This window comes from Dermacentor andersoni, chromosome 1, assembly GCF_023375885.2.
Source record: "Dermacentor andersoni chromosome 1, qqDerAnde1_hic_scaffold, whole genome shotgun sequence".
Taxonomy (NCBI): Eukaryota; Metazoa; Arthropoda; class Arachnida; order Ixodida; family Ixodidae; genus Dermacentor; species Dermacentor andersoni.
The window spans coordinates 266718806-266740267 of record NC_092814.1 but is presented as its reverse complement, the minus strand read 5'-3'; the positions used below and the strand labels follow the sequence as shown (position 1 = coordinate 266740267).

Below are 21462 nucleotides of genomic sequence, written 5' to 3'. Positions count from 1 at the left end.
CGGTATGTTGAGTGGTATATCGCACGAAAGAGGTCGGCGGCGCACATCAATCTTACGCTCGATCTGTACACTATCTGTACCGTTCTACACCATGCCGCAAGGCGCCGCTTAATTTCTGCCGCGTCACGACCGTGCTACCGAGGCATATGCGCCTGATGGTGTGGGCCCTGGTTCGCAGACACTCAAGCGGTAAGGTGCCTTGGACTCAAGCTTCCACGCCGTCATACTCAAGCACGACATGCAACCATCTACCTGTGTGCCAAGCGCTGCTTCTTGCTAACTTTCTTGCGAAGGCCGCTTCCTGTAGCTCTTGCGTGGCGAGATTTGTTCGCGAGGCGTCGGCACTCGGCAGTGGCGATGCGGATGTCGCGGAGCCCATCCGCGCAGCGAGTGCACGCGCGCTAGGGCGGGACCTCTATAGCGCGCGACCTTGCGTCGACCCGGGTTCCTTCGGCAACGCCGCGCGGCCCGCTTCCGCAGCAAGTGTAGGTGCGCCGCGCCTTCGAAATAGTAACGCGGCGCCAGGTGCACCGTTATCCCCCGTGCACGCGACGTTCGATCGCCTGCAGTGGTTTTCGCGAGAAGGGCAGCGTTGGCGGACGGCTTGGGGCTCTTTAGCGGCGCCGCGAACTGCGTGCGTGTTGCTGTCAGCCGTGTGAGTGGAGCCCGCGCGGCTCGGGGCAATCCGTGCTGACGTCACTCTCAGGACGAGCCACCCACGCCGGCGTGGCGCTCAAGTGCGTTGCGAAACGAGGTCAACCCGCGGTCGGGCGTTTCGAGAAAGCGATGTACTTACGGGCACATATATTACGACGACCGGCTGTTGCGACCGGCCGTTGCGGTCAGCCGGCGTGAACTTCGCTTGTGGAAGTGTCTATGCAATGAACAGGCTCGTGAAGTGATCGCCTGTCTCCGTGTTTAATTACGTGAATTATGAATTAAATTGTGGGCTTTTAAGTACCAAAACCACGATCTGACATGATACGCGCCGTAGCGGGGGACTCCGGATTAATTTTTCGCCAGATGGTGGTTCTCTAATTTGCACCCAATGCACGGTACACGAGCATTTCTTTGTAGGCCGCGGCCATCGCGATGCGGCAGCCGCGCCCGGGATCGCAGCAGCGACCTCGTGCTCTCCCATACAAAAATGCTTCCTTACTTTCTTTAGAACTTTTATCAACATCCTATGAACTTTAGTAACATCCTATTGACTTTTACTTTTTAGTAACGTTTGTCAAAAGAAAGTTGGTTACTTCTTTTCTAACTTCAGTATGTAAAAAGAAAGTTACTAGAAAGTTAAGACACACTATTTTAACTTTTTGGAAACACGACTCAATAGGAAGTCAATAAAAATAATTATGTTCTTAAAGAACATAACCCAAGTTACAAGACATGCATGAATATTATTCAATAAGGTTATAATTATTCAGTGAACATGGCTGGTGCAAAACAGTCTTGTTTCATGGACAGGTGTAAATTTCCACAATTTTCAATCAACTTTCTAGTAACGCTGGTTACTAGAAAGTTGTTAAAAATGATTTAGTGAAAAATGAACATATAACAGCATCTGAACTATAATTGAATATGCAAAGACTGGCTGCTTTAAAAAAAAACGTTTTTTTTTTGCACAGTAACTGTTTTCCTAATTTTTAATCAACTTCCTAGTAACAGATGATAGTAGAATGTTCATAGAAAAAAATTGCTTCTAATACCGGACGCTAAGAGGAAATATGGTCTCACCAATTCAAGATGAGGGCACGTATTCTCGAAAACACGACAGCTAGTGCCATGGGAAGCGTGTATATGAGCGGTGATCATGAATTTGTGCTCAGTAGGTGTCAAAGATGCCCGTAGGCCATGCACCATCGCACTAGACGGAGCTGCACGGACGGCGCGCTGATCGGCTCGTGTTCGCCAACTAAAGCGGGAGACACACGGTCCGATTCGGTGTCCGATCCGGCGTCCGACGCGCCGAAACTGCAGCCCGAATCGAGGTGTTTTGCCGTGCCGAAGCGCCGGATCGGACGTCGGGCGTGCGACAAACCGGGCAGATTTTCATCGTCCGACGTGTCCGACAACTGCACCGTCGTCTGGCCGCAGCCAATGGCAGCGCGGCTGGCATGTGACGTGACGTTCCCTCCACGGAGGCGGTGCTGGCTGGCCGGTTTCTCGCAGTTATTCTTTTTCCTTGCCTACTGCCGTTTGTTTCTGACATGAAATAGTTACCAGTTCAGTAAAATTATCTCGAACGTGTGCCTGTTATGCAAACCAGCGCCTTGTACACTAGCACTAAGCTACTGGTGAGATCGGGAGCCGCGACGCGAGGGCATTTCGCGAGCAGACATCACACACCGACCGTCTGAGCGAGGCCGCTCGCTTCGCTTGCACGTTTGCCCTTCGCAACGACTGCGTCGAGAAACCAATTGTATTTAATTACGACCGACCTAAGTGTACAGTGTTAATTGTTTTGGCAAAAATAAGCACTCTTCGACGAGCTCGGGCTGGATCGCAAGCGCCGTCGGCTGCAGCGTCCGCCTAGCTATGCCTACCGGCCATATCGCTGGCTTTAGCGGAGCCGTCAGTGGACAACGCGCCGTCGTGAAGTGTTCTGTCACTCACAGGGGCATACTTTTATCGACAGCGTTCGCGTAAAGCGAAGCAGTGTTGTGCAGAGTTGTTTATATTGCGTTTCTCGACGTGGACATGAACTCAAGCTGGGGAGCTGGATGTGGGATGCAGTGCCGCACGTCGGATCGGACACCGAATCGTACCGCGTGTGTCTGTATAGCTCGCTCGTGGTTCGGCTGAAGTCCCCATATATTCTTTATAAATAAGAAAGCCTACCTAGGCACTGTAAACCCAACGATTGGGGCCTAAATGCCTCTCCGCCTCCCACTACGGCTTCCTTTGAGTGACAAAGTCTGATCTCGAAGGCCGTGCTTTTGCAACCTGCATGCACCTGAAGCAATTGCGAATCTTGAAGGCAACATCCGCTTAGTTTTTATTACATATACATTTCCTTAAACTTCGTATCACAAAGTACAAAGTACACACTTTCGGACCAAACAAATCTATTAAAGGACTATCGAATATAATTAGGAAAAAACACGCAATTTTCTTATTTAAGATGCATTTTTCTTAAAAACCGCAGAGTGGCGCTACTGCAGTATTTGTTTGGTCGACACACCACGTTGGTTGTAGTGAATGCTCCTTGCAGTAAGGTGGTATTTGAGTTATATTTTAGAAGTGCCTAGACAAAACGTGCTCCTTGTCGTGTGCAATAACCATCCCAAACCCTCCGGACTCGTGTAACGCCATTAGTTCGCCGTGTGTTTCGTGCGATCCACCAGTGTCGTCAGTGAGTGCCCTAGTACAGCGCCCGTCCGAGCTGCCTTTGTTCTGCCGAGCTGCCTGCCCGCGCTCTCGTGAAAAGACTGGTACTGGGGCTTCGAATTGTAGTGTTTGGAAGACTGTTGAAGGTTGTGCTTTTGTGGAGCTGGAGTTCATCGGAAGTTCTACAGTGCTTGCGCCAGAGAAACGTCGGTGCCTCTGTACCTGTTAAACGGAGGAGCGTTTGCCAAGTCTTGAAAGGTAAGCAAGCTTGGCGCTTGCGCGCATTCTTGAAGCTTATGATTTACGTAATGAGCGTTGTGTAACTAGCTAGAGCAAAGCGCTTTCCTATCGTAGGTTAGCCATGTTGCTGTGCACATTTAGCAAGCAATTTCACGAAAGCTTCCTCTGATGTTACAGCGTACTTGCATTCTGCTACCCGCCTTCATTGCTATGCCTGAATGGGCACACAATTATGAAAACACATTGAAAGTTGGTGTTCGTTCGATAGTTTCCTGGCAAGAAGTTATTCGCTATATAGGCATTCCCGCAAGTACAGTACATGTGTAATGTACACGTCGATGTATCATGGGCTTCGCGCGTTGACACACGATTGCTATGTTTGACGCTTAAGCAGATAGAAGCTTGTATGAAGATTTTTGTATGTATACAGTTCGGTTTGGAGGTCCGCGTCGCGAGAACATGTGTGTATTGTTTATGTTCTTGAGTGTCTTCGCGTATTTGTCTTCTATGTTACAGAGCGGATATAGGCCGATATTACAATAACGAGGTGCATTTTTAATCTAGACATTTCAATCAGACGCCGGCCTTTAAGAAAGACAGACCAACCAAATCTTAATAACGAGATGTCAGCTCTTGCAATCGTAGGTTACGGCAGTGCGTAATAATTTAAAGACTGCGATTTTGTAGCGATACTTACCCCTCGATTCTATATCACTCCTCTCGCCCACCGCTAACGGCCGGCAGCTGCAGTACGTAGCACGGGCCGGGGCGTCGGTCAGCCTACTAACGAATAGCGAAAAGGAATACCATCGCTACAAAATCGCGGTCTTTAAATTATTACGCAAATTTTGTGCACAATGAGATGTTATAAACACACCTTGCATGTACATGAAAAAAAGGTTTACAACAGAGATGACATATATGCATGGGCACATATATGTGTCAATAAGATACTCGAGCCTCTTCCTGCTTACAGAAAAAGAAGTTATGTCTCCTCGAGGGCATGGCTGCTTGTACTAATGAACATCTAAGGGAAGGTTTTCTCTAATCTCTATTTTTGATATCTAAATGCTTATGTGGCATGTACAAACTGCTTGCATCAATTTCTCATTGGGATGAGCTGTCTAAAATTAAATTTTCAGTAATAATTGCAGTAATTAACTCCTTTCACCTGTCTACTAATTACTAAAGTTCTATGCTTCTACCTTGACAAACCTTTTGTGAAATTAGTTTGATGAGGCCCAATATACAGGGCTTTCTAAATTGAAGGTATCAGTACCTATTAAAGACTATGCTAACTATGAAAATGCTGCTTGTGTATGTGGTTTATTCACTCTGTCAGACAAAATCTTTACACCCAAGTGCAGTCAGTAAATTGAAAACTGCATATCTGCAAGGGGAAGTCAGAATTGTATTTCAAGACAATTGCATTTTCTTTGATAGTTCTCGAGCACTTGTGCGTCACTAATCGAGCACAGCTTGGCCCAATACTCGATGAGGCTTGAAACTTTCAATGTCTGCTAATCACTAAAACAGCACCAGATCTCGCTCTGTGTAAAGGGGTGGCACACATTTGCTTAGTTCTAGGCAGATGCATGTCTTTCTTTCGCATTGAAGTTCCCAATACTTTCTAGTCTTACGTAAAAGTACACAGCTCAGTACAATGCATGTATGGTATACGTAAGGCTGCTTTGTTCTTTAAACCGAATCAACAAGGAGCAGAGACTTCCGATTTTGCAAACCTTACCCTACTTCCTAACCATTTCTTGATCAAACGTGTATAAAATGAATCTGTGGTTGTTGTATTCTTTCACAGGTAGACATCGGTGACGGTGTATACGTTAAAAAGGGCCTGCTGAAGAGGCTGTGCCTGGATGCTAACAACTTAGGCTTTCTCTTCGCCGAGGGCCTCCTTAAAGCTCCTTTTTCAATAGAAGACTGAAGGGAGGTCCTTCTTTGGGCAGCTGTCAAATGCCTTCCACAGGAGGATCCATTGGATTCCAAGAAGGTCAACACCATAGTAGGTATGTGTGTCACGAAGAAGCATCTTAATATTCTTTGTGCAGTTTTCAACAAAACTCCTTTCATGGCAATTTCAGTGCTATCTTAGGGTATACTCCTTTCTTTCCTGCTAACATAGCTATTAACCTGATTATAATAGCATATTATAATGCAAGCTTTGCCACCATAACTAGAAAATTGTCATTACTGTTGGCATATGTATTTTTGTGATAGAGGCCCTGGTCATATGAATGCACTGATAACATAATATCCTGTCTTGTGGAAAGCTAACATGTTTAGTAACAAGCTCACTTTGACAATGTCTGCCTGCACAGCAAAGGCATTTTCTAATCTTGCTGTAGAACGTCCGTAATGCCTGTTCAACTGCTTACATGTTGCTTGTATCATTTCGTGGTTCTTAAGTGCAACACAAAAGTCAACTCTTCTATGTACCTGTGCCCAAGCAAAGCTGCGGCACAGTTATGACTGGCACCTTGCCTTTCCTAAGATTCACACATGAAACTTCCATGTACTGGTCACAATACGAATATCGAAGTTCATTAAACTGAAGTTGATTTGCAGCTTTTGTTTGTAGATGACAATTGGTATGATATAGTTTATGTGTCGTGCATCTGTTAGTGTTACGCACATCCATCACGCTCCCAGCTTCAATGCACTAATTCAGTCATTTCATGATTTTTAGGACTTTGCACAAAACAGGTGGAGATGTTTAGAGCTCACAGGGTTGAAAGCTTGTCTCTTGTGCACTTCCTTTTTAAGAAACAGATGCATGGTGTGTTGCAATGTCACTGTAGCAAAACTAATATATTGCCTTTTTTTCATCTCTTTTCTAGACTACACAACGCAACATTTCAGCCTACTTCCAGGGCAGCTGGAGAACTCGTCCTCCTTACTAGCCCGGGGATATTAAATGGATGTGTTCAAGCACAAATGGAAACCTGTCTTCTTCTGTTGCATGCCACACCTAGCCACTTGGCAATCACTATTCGCCACAGACAGATAGTTGACAGGATGTTACTAGCAAGTCGTTAGGATATATAAAGGTGGTTAAGAAATAGTCGCTGCACAGTTTTTAGGAAGCAAATAAAAATTTTATTCAGAGATAATCAAAGCTTATTTTTGCAATATATAATTGCAAAAGTAACTACCTCTGAATAAAATTTTTATGTACTTCCTAAAAACTGTGAAGCGACTATTTATTAACTACCTTAATACATCCTAACGACTTCCTAGTAACATCCTGTGAACTATCTGTGGCAAATAGTCGACAAGATGTTACTAGCAAGGTGTTAGGATGTATAAAGGTGGTCAATAAATAGTCGCTTCACAGTTGACACTTTCTAACGACATAAGATAATAAGCAGTCGGTAAGAATTCTATCGACATTTTATATCTATACTTTCAATTCAATATCGGTGGCCAATAGTCGGTAGGAGGTTACTAGGAAGTTGTTACGGTGTCTAAAGACGGTTTATAGAATGTCGATAGGTTCTAGTAACATTTGTCTAAAGACGGTTTATAAAATGTTACTAAAAATTTTTGTAAGGGCTGCGGCGCACAGCACCATATAGCACTGAGCTGCTTACGTCACTGATTCTGACGCATCATGAGTCGGCAGATGGCCTCGTGATTGTTTAAAGTAGCACGACAAATATCACCGCTCTTTGTGGGATGTAGGCACCAGTAGCGCATGCGCAGTAGCCTTATCCTGTATGTTACGTACCCGCCGTTTTGGCTTAACGGATATGGCATTCTGCATGCAGCTGAGGAAAAGGCGGCGTGTTCCACTCACGGCCTTATTCCGATGGGGGCGTTCTGGTGAAAAACTCGGGTGCACGTTAAAGAGCGCCCCCGGTGGTCAAAATTAATTTGAAGTTCCCCGTTACGGTATCTCGCGTGGCTCGTGGGTGGCGCCAAGTGCTTCAGCTCCACTAGCTAGTTTCATAAGGACACGCGTACTCAAGAGAAATATGTTTTCGGAGGAGCGTCAGGACGGTTGATCAGTCAAAAGCAATCGCTCTCATCGTGCATCTACCGCTCATACACTTGGCGACGCGGAAAGAGTGAGAAAAACATAAGGAACATGTCGCCCTGCAGTGCAGCTTTTGTTACGGCAGGGACATTTATTGAGGTTCCTGAACCAATTTCGCGGCAGTCACGTCATCCGTGGCACATTTTCTTTTTCTTTTACAGAAAGGAAACATTTTAGTGGAACATTATTTTATCCCCTGTGGTTTTCCAATTTTTCAAGCAGATCTTTTACGCATGCCTTCTACGCACCTGTTTGAATTCACCATTCATACTGCATGATGTACAGATGGTCTTCTCTTTGATCGTCTTTTAACCCGAGGGGCTCCTTGCCATACAGTTCTCGTTATATACATGGGGCCTTGGCCACTTTAGCGTTGGAATGCCGCATTAATGAACCAAATTACATAGGGACACAAACAGCTGACGTTTCATTATTGTCTTCCGTTGTTTGGTTGCTGCATTGTCGTCTCCCAAGTCATGGCATATGCATTTGCGCTACTTTCCGTCGACGTGGGAGCCGTAGTGTGTCATGGTCACACGATGGAAAAGGCTCGTATGCGAGATGTGGTTACAACAGCTACGTGTGGCTGTGTCGCGCGCTGGCGTGGAAGGTATCCACTTTCCGGTTCTGTGTGTCAGAGTACAATAAGGGAAATGCACTCCCAACCGCGACACTTCTCGCAGTACGGTATTTGGGAAAAAGAAAGAAGCCGAATTATACCGTCCGTAACCTATATTGGTCTCATAATAAGTTCACTCGCCATCCCGGCTCTGCGAAAGTGGATGTCCAGCAAATCTGTTGAAAACCACCACTGCAACTGCTGAGGGGCGTGTGCAGTGCTTTATTGGTGGTTTAGAGTAATTGTAGAAATGATAACTTAGATTAATAGTAGTAAGAGTAATTTTGACAGCACGCCGCCGCCGTGTTGAATCACCGCTATGGCTATAGCGGTGCTACAACAACAATGAAATCAGTTGCTAGGCTGGTTCCTTTATACGTAAGGCTAGAGACGTCACTCCCCACGTCGCAAGCTGCCGTCGCCACGGCAGCTTGCGCAATTGACAGCAATCTTTAGCGGGAAACGTATGCGGGGAGCTCTACGTGCTTCAAATTGTAATCAGGAGCGCCTTATCATCAATTACGTGGTTCGGATGCTTGTTTTATGCGTCTTCTTTATTGAAACGCATGGCGTTCTGTATGTTGTATGCGTCAATCCAAAGAATGTATGCCATGTTCGCTTCCCTTTGCTGAGTACTTGCAACGAGATGGCGGACAGCCTCGCCCATAGAGCGCTGTTTGGGAATCCTTTGAGAAAAGTGCCTCAAGAGGACAAGAGACTCTTCAGAGGAGCGGTGTCGTGCCACTTCAGCTCTTTGTGGAGCTCACCTCACAAGCCATGTGTGACTAAGGGTCTCAAAAGAAACCAAGCCACTTTACTGCTCCGCATTCGCACGGGCTCTGCTCGTACCCCTGCGTGGATGTGTAAGACTGGCCTGGCGTTGTCTCCATTATGTTCAACGTGTGGTGTGTGTGGTGACATAGAACATTACCTTATGTGCTGTACTCTGTATGACGCGGAAAGGAGCGTGTCATTCGGTTCCCTCAAGAAGACAGGAATTCCCCACAGTTCTCTTCAGGACATTGTTTTCCCGCGCGGGAACCAGTTAGATAGGAAGGAGGTTTCTCGCCTTCTTTTAACTTACCTGCAGGACACGGATTTGGCCTCCACATGGTGACCTTAGGAGTGACTGTGTAGTTGTGAGGTCTGTGTCTGATTTATATGATTTATGTATTTTAAGTGCCGCTACGGTGGAGCAATTGCCGGCAGCTACTGCAAGGCTAATCCCACCAGTAGCCTACAACCACTCAACTCAACTCAACTCAATACTTGAAGCCATCTGCCTTACGTGGGTATGAGCCACTATTCCTGGCGTGCACTGCCGCCGGGATCGGCCCACATTTTTGTTAACGGATGCGGACAGGAAAAATGCCGACCACCGAGAGGCTATTACAGCTTTGCTGTAAAAGTTCATCCCATATATAATCACAGTTTAACAGCTACTTCCAAATGTAGTGGCTAAGGTTACACAAAATTTACTTTTCTCTCGAATTTCGTGGTTCGAAAACTTTCCCGATGAAAGCGCAAGAGATTAAATCCGCATGAAAAGCCTGTAAATACCAGCGAACGAACGGCGATTCATTTTGGGGTGACGTACGCGTGGCTGCGCCCTTACCGAAGTCGGCAGTGCGGAAGTCAGTGGCGTGCATTGGGACTCTCACCTTTCGAGCGCCACGGCCGCTGACTTTCACTGTAAACGGATGCGTGAATAAGCAGGTTTAAGACTTAACTGCAGCTTAATTTGCGAGGTGTTACAGTACATGCGTGTCTTCCCGAGTGTGTGTTTAGCTGCTCTGTACCGCGACTCTCATTTGCATCAGTTTGTGCTGATCAAAGTTTGCGACGCTGCAGTAGTGTCGCAAACCAGAAATGCATCGGAATTCCCGCGCATGATAACTGTATGTATACAGTGCTCAGCGATTGAAGCGCGATGCTCGGAGCGCGTGGCTGCCGGTGCTTCTTGCGGTACCCGTAGGCGCTGGGGACACCAAATGATTGTGGTATATGCGACGAAGGGCCTTTATGACTGCATTTGACCCCTCAGCGATCATCTATGCGCGATGTCGTGTGGCGCGAAATGCACCGGCCGCCACGCGGTCCGAGTGTCGCGTCTCAATCGCCGCCGAGCACTGTGCGCGGGGGCGACTGCAGCGTGCCATTTGCGGCAAATTGTGCATCCGCTCCACCTGCGAAATTATCCGAGGCGAGCTTTCGGGATTCCCATTGTTGCCGTTTCACTCGACTCTTGTGGCGTCCACGTCCACGCATCCTATAGCTGCCTCTGCAGGAGGCGCGCTCCGCGTTGGAGTGGCGGCTCAGCTGTCGAGGCGGGCACGGATTCTCGACTCCGCGCGCAGCTGCGAGGCAGCTGTGCAAGGTCGGCGCCGCTCGGTCTGCGTGCGGAGCCGCTGCTGCGAGCTCGTCTCTCGCCGAAGCGAGTCTCGTTCGATTCGGCGGCTGACACACGCAATATTGTGAATTGAGTGTCCTTCGTCGCGGTCTTTTTGGTGCGCCCTTGTACCTGGCGCATTTAGTTCGTGCGTTGGTCACGAATTGCCTCGTGGTGCACGCGAGTCACGCTCACTCCCTTCTTGTATTGCGTGCGTGTCGTATTATACAAAGAAAGCACCAGGATCCGCTTTCTTTGTCAGTCTAACTTTATTGAAGACTTAGCCGTAACTGCCGTCGTTAGTGCCTCGATATGGGGCGCACGTGTGCTTAATGTGACAGAATGATAACGAAGGTACTACGCGCGATGGCGCTGGTACAGTTCATGCCACACTTCCCGTTTAGCCTGTGTGATGATCTTGTTGGCCATTTACCCGCCGTGGTTGTATAGTGGCTGTGGTGTTGGGCTGCTGAGCACGAGGTCGCGGGATCGAATCCCGGCCCCGGCGGCCGCATATCGATGGGGGCGAAATGCGTAAACACCCGTGTACTTAGATTTAGGTGCACATTAAAAAGCCCCCAAGTGGTCACAATATAATCCGGACTCCCGCACTACGGCGTGCCTCATGATCAGAAAGTGGTTTTGGCACGTAAAACCCCATAATTTAATTTGTTGGCAATGTCGTGGACAGAATGAATTCCGCGCGCTTGGGCTCGTCGAGGTTCGTTCGTGTGCCGTGGGAGGCGGCTTCTCTCTGCGGTTGCGTGATTCGCTCTGGTTTGGCGCGGCGATGTGCTTCTGTGGCAGCGGGCGGCCTCGCCGCTTCGCTGCGCCGTCGGTACTTGGGCCGCGATCTCCCTCTTTCCCTCGTCGGTTTTGGGGCCGTTTCTGACGGTTCTTTCGGCACGGGTTGAGAGCGCACACCGCTATCCCGGATTCACGCTCTGATAATCCGCGCGTTCTTTCCACGCGAAACCTGCCGGGTGGGGGGAAGGGCGAGCAGAAAGAGGGGACGCAAACGAACAAGCGAAAGACGCACGCGTGTAGGCAGCGACGTGCGGGCTCGCGCTTGCATGAAAAATTCGGCCTTGTCGCTCGGCGCGCGCGTTCTGTCTGACGCCTGCGCGCGCGCCCAGTGAAAACTGCCGCTCGCGCACTCGGATCCTTTCGCGTAGAGTCTGATCCCGTTTCACTCGGCGCTTCTCTCTTTCTCTCGGCTCCGTGGTGCAAACTCATTCGCGGGGGAAGAGGCGGTGGTGTGGGCGGCTCCCTGGCGGGACGGCTCGTCGTCTCCGTGTTTGCCCTTGTGCGCGAGCGGTAGTGGCTGGCGGCTGCTCGTCGGCGCTAAGACGCGGTCCTCATCGGAAGGCGATCGGCTGTTCCTGACTTCGCGTCGGATTTTGCGGGCGGCGACCCGCTTTCGGTGGAGTCACTCAAGGTGTCCGGGTTTTCCGCCACTGGACACTTCCGCCGACCATGGGGTGAGCACGCTTCGTCGCCAAGAGCATAATTAGAAGAAAAAAAAAAATTACTGTCTTGCCGTAACGCCTGTTCGCTGCACTGTGGCGCCATGCGCGCTTTTTTTTTCACGGTAATGAAAAAAAAAAGTGCATCGTCCGGGGACTTAACCACTTTTATCTTTATTATGTAATTGTTCTCCTGATCTATATTCGGTACGCAACGTATGGCCGAGAAAACGACATGCTCGGGAAAATTAGTGTCGATTGAGCACACTTCGCCTCGAGGACGATTTCAACTGTCAGCAGCGTTGTCCTCGCCTTCGTCGGAGGCTTGACGATGTCTGCCTGAAAGTTGGCATCGCTGTGAAGCTCCGTTCTTCTGTTACTTGCTTCTGCTGTTTGGCTTTGTTTTGCCACGCGAGAGCGCATTTATTGATTCTGTGTTGACAGTGTCACTGCTCTGTATTTCTCTTGAGGCCAATCGAGCGTCAGTGTTATGTTTACTGACAGATGGCGCCTTAAACGATAACACCAGTTTTGCATGTAACTTAGCCGAAAGAAAAAGGGTAGCGTTTGCTCCTTTCGAATCTTGCACATATATGTGTTTTCTTGCTTGTTACCAATGCCTTACCAACTTCATTTCCCTGTTAGATTATGTGGCTGTTGTGAGCGTGTCTATATGCCTTGCGCTTCCAGCGTGGTATTTCTTGTTGCTTATATACATTGACGGAAGGGAACGAAGTGTGCACGAAATATGCAGTTTATACGATGTTTGCGCTGAGTACTAGCTTAGTACATTTCGTTCAAATGCGGCACTAAGATCTGAATGCACCGACTAATTACCCTTGGACGTATTGCTGGAATAAGAACGTCTCCTCGGTCTCGACCCGAGAGCGGTTATCAACGGCTGTCACGAAGGTTACGCTCGTGGCAGATAGGTGCTGAACAAAACCCCGTTCTCACTAGCTTTACTTGCTGGCCGGGCTGCTGCCATCGCGGCAAACAAGCCGCGATGGCAGTAAATGCCAGCAAATGCTACCGAGCCACATGAGCGGTGTTCAACCGAAGACGTTTAATGCTGAAAACTATGGAGCGGAGAGATTGTACATTACCAGCGCACATTACTCGCGCCGGCGGGTACTTGTTGGGCTGTAATTCCTGATTAGCGCTTTATACTGAACTCAAACTCGCTAAATAACTTCAGCTACTTCATGGCAAGTGTTATCATTGCGAGAATGGAAGCCACGCATACAGAGCTCGGGACATGTCCGCATAGTCTCGAAAGGGTGCGGGGAGCCGGGTTGTCTCAGAAATTCTTGCTTTGTGTAGCTATGCCTTTTACGCACCGGGTGACTTTCAGTGTTCTACTAAGCTTCTTGAAGTAATTAACGAATGAGTGCACGTAGCTCATTAATAACGTTAACCATTGACCTCGCAAAACTCGCTATGTCTGCGCCGCGAGTATGTGTCGCCGAAAAAAAAATAGCGTTGTTTTCTTTACTGAATTAAAAAGAAATAATTACTTCGGTTTTATTGAGACGTCCTGTGTGCAACTCGGCGCTGCATGTGCTCCGTTTAGTTGTGCGCTACAAAGTTTTGTTTGATTTCCAACACCTGCACCGTCGAAAGCCAGGTGCGTGCCGCTGGTCAAATGCATTTTTTTTTAGAGAGAGAGAGAGAGAGAGAGAGAGATCTATTTATTGTTCCTCTCGTGCATGTGCTCCTTCCAAGACTAGGCGGGTACTGAAAGTTGGGCTGCAGCGGCAGCGCATTGTCTGCCGCATCACGAAGGTCTCGCATCTGAAAGTTTGTCTCACAGCGGGACAACAACATGCGTTCAGGCAGAGGGGGAATTTTTTGGCGGGTCGCCTCCCCGTGAACAGCATGACAAAAGGGTTGCTTAGGGCAGAGAAAAAAGGCGTTTCATTTTTTTTCTGTTTTTTTTGTTTGCTACTTTTGATTGCTCGACAGTGTACGCGAGGCGAGCGCGGCACTCCTCTTGTATTTGCGGTTTTGAAGTTTGCGTCCACCTTGTCAGAGTTGTTAGGCGGCAGTTTTAGTGACTGCAGCAAGAGCAACGACGCTTGCACGCGCACATTTGCGGTATGTCCAAGGGTGGCACTCCTGATGGCGGCTTCCGTCCCATTCATCGGACCAGTAATATCGTACACTATTTGCATATCCAGGACTTTTGCTCATTGGCCATTCGAAAATGTGTAGGAACTTCACCGCAATACACCCGCGTAACTCGAGAAGCACCATTTTCGAAAAATTATATTTCGAACGATTGGCCGAGTTTCAATTAGCAACGTTGAGAGTGTACTTGTACATTGTACTTGTACATTGTACAGTGTACATGCGCATTTACGGCACTTATCCTAACTTCGCTTCTGCTTTATGACAGTGTTTTGGACAGGACTAAAGCACTGCTATAACGCAGCACAAAGTGCCGACTAAGTGATATATGTTGTTTGAAAGAAGTACTCACTCGACCTTGCTATCAACAACTTGTTGAAACTAGGTATCTCCTGATATATATATATATATATATATATATATATATATATATAATATTGAAAATGCAGCCCCTTGAGTTACGCTGGCGTATTTCGATGAAGTTCAACAACTTTTCGAAGCGGCAATGTCCACAACTTCTCGGTGTGGTTAAACTATCGCTTTGCTGCGCGCGCTTTGAATTTCAAGAACAGCGTTCACTAATGTCTTTGTTTATACGTGAAACGGCGTTCTTTTCAGCAGCGCAGCTGTTGCAATGAACGCAGAGGAGTCTCGCAGAGATCGCGGCGTTGCTCGAAGGGCACAACCTTCTGTGAGTGCAAGTAGCATTCAACAAAAGCCGCTCGCGCTTTTTCTCTTTTTCTTTGTTTCCCTGAAATCTATTGGTTTCACGTGCGCCATATGACTCTGTATTTAAACCTGCTGCCGATTGAGACGGACAGACTAACGGCGCTGTGAGCTGCGGCTGCTGATACGCACTGGAAGATGTGTCGTCGGCCGCGGCGGCGGCAAATTCGACTGTCTCTGATAGCGTCCAAGGTTTTTTGTCACGTATCCAGCGAGAGCTTCTGCGCGTGTTACTTGCTGCGGCTGCACCTAGCGTAGCAATTACTGTTTCACTCATTATTTTTATGGCTCCCTTACGAGTCGCCCCGCCGCGCTTTTCCGACCTCGATCCGCTTCATCTGGAGCCTCGCTTGTTCGCGCGTTTTCCCGTTCGGCGGAAGGAAAAGGCGCAGCGAGCGTCGTGCACTGGGCCGGAAACCGTAGCTGCCGCGAGTCTCCGTGCGTCTGGCATCGCCAGTGGGCTGTACGGCTTCTGAGCTGCCGACTGCATCTGGCCATTCTGGCTGTGAGGTAACGGCGGACGCTGCGCGCGCGGCGACACTGCATACGAGGGGGGAGAGACGAGACGCAGGGAAGTCGGTGAGCGGGACACCCCGCGATGCTACCCGCGGTGCTGCCTGTGCGCGGCATCTCTCCCTCTCTCTTTCCCCGAGGAGTCGTGTTGCGAGACAGGAAGTGAGCGGCTGCGGTGTTGGAGGCCTTTTGTTTTGTCGCGGTCACGTTTTTCATTGCCTCTCTCTCACTCGCCGCGGGACCGGCTCGGTTTGCTCCTGCCGACCGAAGGCTTAATAAGACAATGGGTCTCCGCGGGCTTATCTCTCCGCACATTACAGCGCACTTAGCGGCCGTTTCTCCGGCAAGATGCCATTGTTTGGCGCGGAAGACGTTCCTGTCGATTCGTATCGATGTCCGCGCCGCCGGTGCCCGCCATTCGATCGCCGGTGCAGTCCTGTGGCCGTCACTTCCGGGCGGCCACGGCGGCGCCGCTACTCCCGTCTGGCGAGACGCCTCGACTCGTCGGCGAAATCTGTTCAAAGTGTCGATTATTTTCTGCGCCAGCATAAAGGTTATGGGCGTTTATGACGCTGTAAGCTTAATTGTTCTAAGAGCTGATAATGGCGAAGCATCTAGGACGCACAGAAGTCTCCACGGGCTTCAGACCTGGCCGACCAACCTGCATTCTAAATTAGCGGTGTACATAGTCTGTACTCTGGAAGAGTAGAACTTCGGGCCACTTGGTATCTGCTGTAATAAAAAGTCGCAGTTGCGCCCGAAAAACGAAGCATCGATTGCGATAGCAATTTAGTAGACGGCTATACGAGTAAGTATAGTAGTTTTATCGGCCGTATAAACTTGGAAACGTTCGCTTACTAACTGAATTAACAGTTATGAGCCGTCTGCAGATCCCTTTCAAGACACGGCGCGCGCGACCGCGCGCAGCCGTTGCAAAGTACGCACTTGTGGCGGAGTACGGAGATTGAGCCGCGATCGTGGGCTTCCCTCGTGTGCCTTCGCTCGCACACATAGCATAAGACGCGCGGCGACAGCAAAAATACGCCTGGAGTGTCCATATATTTACTGTCGCGATAACAAAAATTAGTATCTGCTATATTTGAGAAGGAACGCGCGGGCGCAGCAATTGCCAGAACTATTTGTAACGATATAGATCACTGTGCAACTAGCAGCACCTTTCTTCCTCCTCTTCCGGAATACGCGGTGGCGCGCGAGGCAGAACTCTCCAAGAGATCATGCGTAGGTTCGCGCGAACTTCAGAAACGTTTCAATCGTGTCGCCTCTCCGTCACTGACGCTGCCTGTACTAGTATTTGACAGTTGTCAATATACGGCGCATGCCACTATTAAAACGAGAAATTAACGGAAGACGCCGATCTATGTAGTCTTTGGAAGTCAATCCAACTGCGCTATAACGGATACAAAAGCGTGGAATTAGGCCTCTTGCAATGCTTCTTTTCATTTTTGTTTTTCTCATTTCCGTCATTCGCTGTGTGAGCTGTTGGACCCGTTGCTTGCAAGGAGCGGCGGAGCGTACTACATTCCCAGGGCTGCTTTTATATAAAATGAACAGAACCAAAAAGAAAAAAAAAAAGGAAAGGAAGGAGCAGTGTCGTCGTTCACGGTGCTGCGAATCGCGCATGTTGTGTATAGTAGAAAACGGAGGGTGGCTGCTCCGTATATGCACTCACGGCGTCGTCCTGCGTTTTTTTTTTTTTTTTTTTCTGCGCGCTGCTGAGCCCCGCGGGAGGGTCCGAAGAGAAGGCGGACGCACTGCGCAGAGCCAGTCATTTGGCGGGGAAATGCCGATTGTTCTTAAAGAGAACGAAAACCCCCCAAATGTTCGCTCGAGAAAAAGGGAGAACAGAAAGCGACCGACTCCGCTACAGTGGATTTCCCGCTCTGTTTGGGATGGGGGACGGTGCGCGCCTTGTTGCGTGAAGCCACGGCTGCAGATGGGATCGCGCTTAGTGTCTTCGTAGCGCCGAGGCGAGTGAGCGGAAGGAGCGCACCATCTGGCGGCGCGCACTGCCCCAACGCGTAGATGGAACGGAACCGCCGTGGGCACCACAGCGGGCGGGAGATACGGGCTCGCGCATGCCGGGCGCGTCCAGATGGCCCGATGTAATCGACGAAAGTTGGCCCTCTACTTGGGGACCGCGCGCTCCGATACCTGAGAGCGCAGGAAAGAGAGAGAGAAAAAAAAGAAAGATAACAGGAATTGAAATTTGGGCGATTTCGTGTTCATCCCCGATTAAGGGCAGCGCGAACAAACGAGAGCGTGGAAAGGGATTACATAGTACGAGCGCAATAAATGAAAGGAGGCCCATCTAGGAAAACGTAATCCGTTCATTAGAACTGTCGATCGGAAGCAGTAGTTAGAAGGTGCATTGATAAAACGGTCGGTTGTTGGCGGGGAAAGAAAAATGAGCAGGGGCTGATTATTGGAAAATGAGAGCAGTGGTAACTGTCTCACCAGATTGTGAGCACTCCATCAACAGTGTGGCGGAGAAAAGAAAGCATGATCGTAATGGCGAGAGAGAGAGAGAGAGAGAGAGAGAGAGAGAGAGAGACCAAAGAGTTCAGCGCAGCTGACGCCTCCGCTCAGTGGCGGCGTGAAACCACGGACTGCAGGAGCGCAGCACCGTCTTTAACTCGGCGAGGGTATATAGGGCCCATGTGGACCCAGACTCGGTTGGAGAGATCGGTGCAATCTTTGAAGTCTGTAAGGTGGGACTCGAACGGGGGGGCACTGATCCCCAGCTTCTCGTGGGCCCTGAAGGAACAGGAGATACCGCAATCTCGCTGTCCGTAGTTCGAAGTGCCGGAAGACAGACACCACAGGGGATTCTTTCGGCACTGCATGCTCCTGGGTATTTCGGAAAAAAAAAATGTGGGCTGGTGTCTCTCAAATTGGCGTGTCTTGCAACGTTATAAACTTCAGCAGACTTCTCTTAGTTTCTTTTTTCCTTTTTCTGTAGCTCATCGAGAACTCCGCATCGCATCTGCCGCTGTGCCTTAGCGACTACATATGGTGTTTGCGCGAGGTCCCGCGTTCGATTCGCGACCGCGGCGCCTGCAGATCTGTCGAAAAAAAAAAAAAAAGAAAAAGAAAAACCACTCATGTACTTAGATTTCGGTACGCGTGAAGAAACCATTATTAGTCAAAATTCATTACGGCGTGCCTAATAATCCTACCGTGGTTTTGGCAAGTAAAGCCTGCACTGCACTGCAAAGCACTGCACTCACATGCACTGAACTGCATGTGAGTTCGTGCGTTTGTGTGCTTGGGGTGCTGCAGACTCGTAATTAACCTCGTGATTAATTATAACAGACCACCTTCGTTAGCTCTAAGTCATTCTTTTCATTTGCGACTGCGAGATGTTAGTGCCCGCAGCACGCATCCGCTGTACGTGATTTCGAGGCAATGCTGGAATGCCGTCATCGTGGACTGCTGAATACGGGCATTTTGGTGTAAGCAACGCACGGTATTTAGGAGTGATTCAAAGCATCAAAATGGGTTCTAAAGAAGCGGGAAGGGCGTTTCACAAGCGCTTTATCTTGAATTCACCGCGCGCCAGAAGTAAGCACATGTTCGTACTGCAGCAGTGCAACATAGCGTGGCCCGTGGACCGAAACAAAATGCGTCTGTACTATAGCGGAACGACGCTTATACGTCATTTGGAATTACGCCCTTGGAAGGCGCATTTTTCGTCCTTTTCGTATTCATTTTCGTATACCGAGCGCAACTATATGGCCGTCATTTCAGGCCGCTCTACAGCGCGCGCGCACCTTCGTCCCGGCGTTACACCCCTTTTGAGGAACTCGAGTCGCGGTGGTTTTCTCGCGAGATTTCGTATGGACACAGGTGCAGTGTACGCGCGCGGCCGTGCCAATGCCTGCGGGGCCGTTGCGCGGGTCGTTTGGGGGGTGCGTGCCGCTTCTCTTCCCGCGCGTGTAGCGCACGCCGCCGTCAGCCGCACTGGCCCGCAGTTCTTGCGCAGGTCGCGCGGTTACGCTGCGCTGCTTCGGCGCGCTGCCGCTGTGGCAGCGCGTACCGCAAGGCAAGCACGGAGGGTCGTGCCTGCATGGTAGCGCCGCGCGCTTTTGTGCGTAGCGCGGCTCCTTTCGCTTCATGCATGCGTGGCGCGCGTTGCCTACTGCTCCAGGCGTCGCTAACGCCGCGCGTTCGCAGCCGCCGCTGACCCAGCTGCTCAGCGGCGAAACGCGCACGTCGACGCTCAGCGTTATGGACGCCGGACGTTTATGCGAGGCGCGATAACGACATTGCCGAGCCCGATGTGTGCGCTGAGCGAAGTGCTTTTGCCATCCGCTACTCTTGGCGCGACTTGCTTACTTCCGTCGTTAGACTCGGACGGTGGAAATCTGTCGTGGAGAGAAACAAAGAACAGCGGTCGGACGCCTCTGTAAAACGAAGCAGTGAATATGTCCAGGCCGAATTCCTATCATTTATATGTATTGCGAACGCTCCCACAACGAAGACCAATACAACCAATTTGCCTGTGCAACGAAGAAATTCAGGCGTTCGCGACGGCTCATTTGTTGCCTTTTCTTTAACGAGCGCTCGTAGCAGTGCCGTCACTGCCACCTGCAGACGCCACTGAGCTGCGCTCTGCGCTTGCGCCAACAGCAGCGCCAGCGACGCGCTTGGCGAGCGAGTGTTACAGTGCTAGTGCACTGCTCCAGAAATCGCTCAACTCGTACGCTGCCTTTTCTAACACGCCAGTGGGTGCAACGGTTCACGAATCCGTCGCAGTTGATCACAGCGTGATCGTCGAATACTAGTGCGTAAAATACAAGTGACAAACGTAGAAGAGACGTACGCCTCTACAACGAAATTCTTCTACGCTCGTCCATTGTTTGTTACGCGCTGGCATTTCATGGTCATGAATAACAGAGTAGGCCGAATTTCAGCTCTGATAATGACAACGTGGGGTCTAGGACTTAAAGCCAACAGTTAACGAAGGGACTCAACGAAGCCAACAGTGATGAAGAGCCTGTAAACAAGCCAATAAATTTTGACGGCAAGGGAGGCGATAGCGCAGTTAGACGATCTACAGCCTGACCTTGCATCGCACCCGCGTTTCGCCGCGTATAGCATGCCGTGAACCTCAGGGCAGTAAGGCCGGCTTCAGTCGCAGTTTCCGTCAGACAAAGTGTGGAAGAAAAAAATGGCGCATTATTTCACCGAGTCTCAAATTAATGTTAAGTAAAGGTTTTCGCTTGTTGAGCGTGCTTCGCATAGTCTGAGTGGCAGGGAGAGCGAACGTTACAACGAAGTGACCTGTATGAAATAGTTTGGAGGTTCCAAGAACTTCGTTGTACAGGCGTCTGACTGTTTACTGCTTTTCTTTTTTTCACACTAACTGTGTGTGTGTTTTGGGGCTGACTCCTCTCCATCATGAGGGCAAGGCAGAGGGCTCGGCGTGCACGAAGACGTAGGTATGAAGTTTGCATATAGCGGCGCCCCTGGATGGTGCGGTGCACATATGAGCCCGCGGTCTATAAAGTGTGTACAGTGAATACGCATAAACCAGCCTTCTTCTCACACTTCTGCACTTCTCACAATTGCACTCACAAAATCTATTCCACGGGCAGACGTTCACAGCCTTGACCTCTCTGTGGACGCCTGAGCGCGAAGAAAGATTAAGAAAAGGAAATCGAATGAGGGCCAATAGCTAAAAGATCAGATTAAAAAAAAAACAGCAAAAACTAATTACGAAAAAGCGCTGCTTGAAGTCAGGTGACTATTTCATAAATGTAATCTGCATCGTCATTTTCAACATTTCCGAAAATTTAATGGCTGCATAGAACGAAAGTGTACGTTGATAGAGCTGTAGAATCAAGTTACGTTGAATCTGCGAAGCTGTCTTGTTTAAATGAAGATACATTGACACGATAGCACGCACACAAGGTACGTGCGTAATTTTAGTGCATTATAAACTTATAAACATAATGAACTGTATATCCGT

At 49.3% G+C, this 21462-nt stretch overlaps 1 protein-coding gene and 1 long non-coding RNA gene across 6 annotated transcripts in view; both read left to right on the top strand.

Moving 5' to 3' along the window:
* Window positions 1–21462, top strand: part of LOC126547672 (uncharacterized) — a 422601-nt gene that overhangs the window by 365541 nt on the left and 35598 nt on the right. Inside the window, exon 1 of one of the 5 annotated variants that reach the window (XM_055063120.1) lies at window positions 11867–12116. The exons of the other annotated variants lie outside the window; for them this stretch is intronic. The gene's annotated coding sequence lies outside the window, so the exon portion shown is untranslated. Of the gene's footprint in view, window positions 1–11866; window positions 12117–21462 lie in introns of those variants that run through there. 5 annotated transcript variants of the gene reach the window in all.
* Window positions 3097–6526, top strand: LOC126547681 (uncharacterized). Its single transcript, XR_007602750.3, has 3 exons — window positions 3097–3591; window positions 5390–5597; window positions 6429–6526. It is a non-coding gene; the product is annotated as an uncharacterized lncRNA (long non-coding RNA).